Genomic DNA, 7,759 nt, shown 5'->3' with positions numbered 1-7,759 from the left:
CACTAATATTTCCTTATTTTTTTACGAGGTACCGCTCGATATTGAGACTCTCGCATTTCATGGACATTTATAATTTGCAATTTTAATTTAGGTTACCCCGAGGCTTCCTCCGACCTCCAACCATATCAGATCAAATGCGAAGCTAAGTGTTTTTCTTTCATTATTTTATTTATTTACCTTTAATTTCTTCATTTATTTTTGGGTTGACAAAGTTCGCCTCTGAACCGATAATGCACTCACCCTCTTTTGTTTGCCATTTTTCCCACCTTTTCAGGGTTTGTCGAATGCCAAAGTTACGTTTTTTTGGTAACTCTAAACTCTAACCTTTTATTCTTCTGTTTTTTTAATTATTACTTATGTCAAACCCTATTAAGGGATCCGCTGGTTACAATTCCCCTCTCCTCCGCTGATTTCATTTTCCCCCTTCCCATAATTGTTTATATACTGCGTGGTTAGTAATTTAGGGAGTGCAAATTTAAACTGGATTAGAGTCACTAATTACAAGATAAATAACTGAACTGAACCACGTGATTGTGGCACACACACACTCTTTTGGGGTAACCTCTCTGTTGCCTTGTTGCCTTGTTGCCTGTTGCCTTGTTGCCTTGTTGCCTGTTGCCTTGTTGCCTGTTGCCTGTTGCCTTTGTGTTTTTTGCAGAATAAGCCATGTCCCTCGAATACGAGGATACCTCAGCCATGTTGCCTCGATAAAAAGGTCACGACCCTAAATGATGCTGCCTTCGATACACAAATGACCTCGACCCTCGGAAGTTGCCTACGGAAAAAGGCTGAGGTATCTTCTGGTTGCCTAACGAAAATGGCTTATTCTGATTCTTGCCTTAGACTACCTGCCCTCCTATGGCATGGGACAGTCTCATGGCAAAGGATGCTTCGACGACCCTTCAACCTCCAAACGAAAGGCTTCATGCCCTCTTATGGCAAGGATAGACCCTTTCATTCTGAAAGGCTAAAAAGAGACTTATCATCTGAGTTTAAGGTAATTGCCCCTAATTGCCTTGCAATGCTCATCTTTAATATTCTTTCTCACAATTCTTCGAAAACTGGCTACGCTCATTTACGAGCTAAAGTCCACTTTTTTCTTTCATCTACCTTTTTTTAAAAAAACAAACGAGCAAGCAAAGCAATTAAGAGCCCATGGAAAACCATGGATGCAAAGGGTGCCTTACACCTTCCCTTTGCATAAATTACCCCCCGAACTTAGATTTCTTTAAAAAGGTTTTTTTCTGTTTCTTTTTGCCTTTCCGAATTTGTTTGGATAAAATAAAAGTCGGTGGCGACTCTTGCTTACCGCGACATTTCGATCGATAAAAAGTCAGTTCACCGTATTACAATTTTCAACATTTGATGGGTGTTCAATTTGAGGAGCAACAGGAGCAGGAGAGATGACATTAGTTTATGGTGAAGGCACCACAAGAACTGGTGAGCTAGTGGTTAGGTCAATTCTTTATGTAGTATCATGATCAGAGGGATTAACTATTGCATTTGAGGTTGGAGAGATAGGTTGCGAGTTATGAAGTGAATCTGGTAATGATTTTTGACTATTTTGTGGAGATTCTAGGTCAACACAATTTGGGAGAGCCACAGACAGTGGAATAGGACTATTTGTAGATGGGCTAATTGGAGAGTTAGAGACATTTATACATGTTGATAATGGTTTAGAGTCACGGTAAAAGCCGCGATTATTTTCTCAAAATCTTCTCTGGATGGTTATTGATCCGCCATGGTTGTCAAGCTATGAAAAGAACAGAAAAACCTACTCTGATGCCAACTGACGCATCGCAAAACCTGTAGATAAGCTCTAGAGTCCACCGGAAATAAAGAAAACTTTGGATTCTATTATAATGAAAGATGAAAGATAATCTTTATAGCCACGCCCAAGATCTTTAAATACAGAAAACAAAGAAATCTTGTTGGGTTTAAAGACATCATAATGAATTTTTAATCCTAATGTCTTGCATGCTATACACTATACTTACTATACACTACATTACACTCTATCAGTGACAATATCATACTGGTGATAACAAAATAAGAGATGTAAGCGCTCTAAACTTAGCATATAATGACAACAAATAAGATATCTAAGTTCTCTAACCAATGCAACCTTTAGATATGCCGTTCATGTTGATAATATTTTTATAAAAATAAAAAATCATCTAAAATTTGTCTTTTAAGTTTAAATAAATTCAACAGAAGAAACACCAAAACAACCATACACATAATGTTATAACGTATTAAGATATAATTCAAGCGAAATGGTTAAAAAATAAGATATAATTCATATGAAATACATGTTAAAAAATAACCAAAATAAGATATAATTCATATGAAATACATGTTAAAAAATAACCAAAGAAGTAACATCAAACCATGTGAAACGCACATATGTGTGTATCTTTAAACTTATAAAGAACAAGTTTTTAAAATAGTTTCTCTTACTTTAAAATAACTCTTATAAAGTTTCTAAAATCGTTTCTCTTACTTTAAAATAACTCTTATAAAATCTTCATTTAAAATAAAATCAAAACCACCTATGTTTATACCGAAAGCCTTCATAACACCCAATGCAAATCAATTATCATGTAAAAATAGATAATTTACACCGTATAGGTACAAATCCAAAGTACATAAAAAAAATTATTAAAAAATTTAATAAATACATATTTGGTGTATAAAATCCGGTGTAGGAGTGCAATCGTGTGTACAAGTAGCATTTCTCTATTATTATAAACGGTAAATTTGACCATTAAGTCAGTTATTAAGTACCAACAAAATCACTTCAATTAAACACTGAATTTGCAATTTCAATAATAATAATAATAATAATAATAATAATAATAATAATAATAATAATAATAATAATAATAATAGATTTTTATTTGTTTGAATTATAGAATTTGAATTTAATTCGGATAGTAGAATCCAAAATAGTGTCACAGCACGAAAATTTAAGGAGAAAGAAAGAATTATGAAAAGTGACAAAAGAAACTCAAATAAGCTAATTTGAACTAGTTCCATTTACATAACTCAAAAGTATTATGCAGTCAAGAGAACTAAGTGAAAGATTGTAGTTATAGTGGACTTGCATACATCGCTCTTTCAATTAAATTAAATGATTTGTGTGCAATCCTTAACTAAGGAAGTAATATTCTAAAAATGATTTGGAATTCATTCCTATTCCTTTTGGAAGAAAGAGAGCACAAGATCTGTGTGTACAGAGAAGAGTTGTGTATCCACGAAAAGCTGTTTAGACAGAGCATCAAAGGAGAAACAGTCAGCTTTAACAATGATGAGGATAATACACATGAACATACTAAATAACATACATACCAAATATAGGTTTTGAAATTAGGTTAAACTCTTAGGAAATCACTTAAAACCAGAAAGTATATATGATAAAATTTGTTTGCATATTTAACAAGGGGTTGATTTAAGGTCCGCAAATCATACCTTCATGAAAGACTGCTCGCGATAAGGGAATGAGTCGATGAAACTTTCCCTCAAAAGCAAGGATACCTGAATAACATGCCACGCCATACTTCAAAATAATTTATAAAATATTTTATTTCCATTACATGTAAATGTAATAAATGATGATGTTCTTATACCTTACCATTACAATTTACAACCCATAAATTTATTTAAACTTGTTTAATAATTAATTTAATTGTATGTATTTTTTCTTATTGAAATTAATATGATCTTATATCTCCCACCATACTTCAAATTATCTGTCCAGTTTTTGTCATATTGTTGATCTTGAAAGTGACGTCCATAGAGAATTATATTGAAATTGGGTTTTAGAACTAATTTCTCTCTTAAGAGTAGAGACAATCATTTAAGTGTAAAATTATAATATTGGTCAATAATATTTAACATGGTGACAAAAATACAGACCTTATCATCATTCGATTGTACATTGGTTATTGTATGTGAACGGATGTTATAGCAAAGGGAATCCAAATAAGATCTTAACACGGATAAGAATCTCTTGGCAGCTTCTACCTATCGGACAAAAAAACAAAAAAATATGAGAATATAAACAATATGTTGAGAAGATCGTTAACAAACTTTATAATAAACTAGATGAAATTTTAAAATAAAGTTGAACTTAATCAAGCAGATAACGAGCCTTTCAAAATGGTTGTTATTCAAGATACCAAACAGGATAGTGAAGGCAATAACGAGGAAATAAGAGAATATGGTATAATGAAGAGATGAATCATAAGAGCACACCTGCATTTCCGTGCATTCATACATTGGCCTTCTCCTACCCAAGTAGATTTCTCCTACAAGAGTTGCATGATAAGGACGTAAAGAAGACATTGGCTCTTTCTGTCTTGGCAGTTGAGGTAGTGACGGTGACTTCACCTATTTAAAAACAAAAGTATAAAAAACCATGTGTATCTCTCTGTAATTTAGAAAGTATAGAGGTATAAAAACGGAGTTCAAATATAGAAATATTGAAAACAATTAAATTCAAGAGCTAAGCCCCAATTTTTTACAGGGAAAAACTAGAGTATGCACTCACAATTCCAAAAAAAAAACTTCTTTTATTAGTTTAGTTTTTTTTTTGCCAAAAGAATAAGAGGTCTATTCAGATTAACAATTTCATTTGAAATGTTTCTAATAAGGAGTTAAATAAATAAATACTATATAGTTGGGGAAGAGGACTCACTTGATTCTATTGGCATTGGAAAAATGCAGAAAAATTACAAACCCGGTTTCTGTTGGCATCAACCAGAATAACATTGGTTAACTTTGACTGAACTTCATTTGTCTTGTGCCTAACACCAACCAATGAAATTATTTTTTTAACAAAGACTGATGTCAGAAATGATACTATCAATGGAAAAGGGCAAATTTACAACAACAATAACAGGCCTAATTTTAAGCTCCAATTTATGAAATATAATAATAAATGGGTTTTACAAGCTACAAAATAGTATATTTGATATCATTATCTTATGTAGCAATTACCTGGGTACAAAGAGCATGCACTCAGCAACTCAACATGGATTAAAGTATACATAAATCCGTAGTAGAAATAAATAATAAATAATAATAATAGTTTCATGAGTTAAAGCAGATATCGTTCTTTAAGAATGAACATAATACTCACAATGTAAGGGGCAAGAGCGTCCAGAAAGTCAAGCATGTCATTTGGTAAAACCTGGAAAGTATGTTCTCATCAAATACTGTGAAGTGGAGAAGAGATGTTTAAAATATGAAAATTAATATTTACTTTAAATGAGAAGGGAGAGAAATATACCGGCATTAGCAGGCTTTGCCATTGATAGGGTCGGATTAATGGAATAACTGATAGAATTGACGCAGATAGGATTCCCAGATCATGAAGAAAACAATTTCCATCAAGAACTTCAATGAAAATATCAACAATTCAAATGGGTTAAGCTAAGATTGGGTTTCAAGAGTAGTATGATTTCCACAATTCATGGTGAGAGTACCTAACTAAAAGTTAAACACACTTCCAAGATCTTAAAATAATTAACATGACTAGTAAACTAATAATAATTATTCTGAAGAACTAGACCATAAACATGCGTATAAAAAGTGGCACTAAAACATTTGCATCATTATGCAAGTTGAAGAGTTAGGTTCATCATCAACACAAGATCATCACTAACATAATTTGAGGAACATGTACCAAATTAGAACAGACAACTACAATCTGCTTCTCTCGTAGAGCTCTGGCAAAGAATGTTAAGACCTGCCAACCAACATCATCTAGCTGTAAGACTAGTAGATAATCATTATGAGACCGTTATGCTCAGATCGCTACATTTCTACTCTCGTGGCCAACTACTTCAACATACAGCCTTAACGTGACTAAATCAATAACTAATATCACCTCTTTTAGATTGGGAAACAATTGTTATAAATGAAGCACAGACTCCGACACGGACACTTCAACACCGCTAATGTAAAATACACAGGACGCCAACACCGTTACATATATGATAATATTTAAAATTCATTATCCATTTATTATCAAAGAGTTAAAAATATCCTAATCAAAGTTATTGTCTTTAATTTTTCATTGATAACATGGCTTCAAATATATGTTTAACCCTTTAAATTGTGTGAGATTTATTTTAAAGAATGTATAAGGTGTGTTGAAGCAAAGAAAAAAATAAATTATTTTTTAAACATTTGTCTTAATCGTCTGACACGTGTCATATTAGTGTCAGACGATTTTAAAAACCGTAGCAGAGAAATCTGGGTGATAACGTAAAAGAGGAAAGAAGAATGAAGATGAATATATTGTAATTTTAGGGTTTTTTACTAAGTTACTATTACAATTAACAGATCACCATATGTTATTTAAAAAATTAAAAAAAGAATGCCAAGTCATGATCCACGTAAGCCCCTGTTAAGTTGAATTGACGGCAGGGATGCATAATAGGGACGGAAAATATTAGAGGGACCATTATTTGAACAAAAATATTAGAGGAACGAAAAGCGTTTTTTGGGATATTTAGAGAGACCTAAAACATATTTAACCAAATAGCTTATATTGATATTGAGATACAAGTATTTAGTTTATCACATATGATTGGTTTTCCTATCACTTATTTCCCTCCTTTCGTTATGTAAAACCCATAAGTTCAACCGGTGTTACCATGAATATGGATTTCTTAAGGGTAAAGAGGAAAATGGATTTCATAAAATCATTGATAGAAACAGAACTTACATATTCAAGTCTCAAGGTACCACATAAGCACGCTACAGCCCATATAGATAATGCAGTTGCCTCCTCTTCAACTAGAAGACAATTTTGTGCCTGAAAAGAACAGACCAAAAATGAATTACTTTTTTACGATGACCATCAAACATGACAACCCAAAAAAAACAAAAGTAAAATAAAAGTAATTTAGTCCAATAAAAAATTTATTCCAGCATACCTCGTCTAATCCCAGACCTGTACTACAGGATTTCAAACCAATAAGTGAATCAGACAGATAAAGAGCATTCTCATCTGGCCTGTGAAGGAATGAAGGTGCTCCAAAGGATGAAAGATAAGTGTCTATCCCCTTGTAGGACAACTAAAACGATAATACTCACTTATAATTTGTAAGGGTCCACAATTATTAGCCTGTGAATTGGTAGAATAATATCAGCAATAATAACACCGTTAATGTATTATTAGTACAAAACAACAGACAATAATAGCAAAATTAGGTGTATTTACAATTGCAAACCTTGGCCCATTCAAGAATTTCATGTAGGTCATTTAAATCTTCTTGTCCCGAGACTGAAGCATCTTCTGTCTCAGTATCATCAGAATCACTCCTAAAATTTCTATCTTCACAAGGTGAACCTTGAAAACTGCATAAATCAGATCATGTGTTTGAAATGCATTATAAGAAATGGATGATAATAAATAACTCCCAACATTTCTATGTTTACATGGTGATATTTAGAAGCTGCATAAAGCAAAGACTATGGGCCTGTTTGAATTAGCTTATCTAACTTACATAAATTAGGTGAGACTGATAGGGAGAATTTATGAAAACAGCTTATTATATTTTTCATAAGCTAAAAGCTTATTTTCATAAGTTTTCTGTTGTGAAAAACGATACCAATAACAAAGTATAATAGGGAATTAGGGAAGAGAATAAGAACACAAGAATTGGTTACAACTGCTATTCTTTCACTTTCTCTTAAAACAAGATTACAAGTTTACAAGAATAACAAATAACCTCTCTCACCCTAA

General features: G+C 32.5%; 1 pseudogene; it reads right to left on the bottom strand.

Annotated features, from left to right (window-relative positions):
* Positions 1–3,138: 3,138 nt before the first annotated feature.
* Positions 3,139–7,385, bottom strand: LOC131631813 (uncharacterized; annotated as a pseudogene).
* Between the last annotated feature and the right edge of the window lie 374 nt (positions 7,386–7,759).

The sequence above is a fragment of the Vicia villosa genome, unplaced genomic scaffold (assembly GCF_029867415.1).
Source record: "Vicia villosa cultivar HV-30 ecotype Madison, WI unplaced genomic scaffold, Vvil1.0 ctg.000864F_1_1, whole genome shotgun sequence".
NCBI classification, from domain to species: Eukaryota; Viridiplantae; Streptophyta; class Magnoliopsida; order Fabales; family Fabaceae; genus Vicia; species Vicia villosa.
This window is presented reverse-complemented; position numbering and strand designations above follow the sequence as displayed.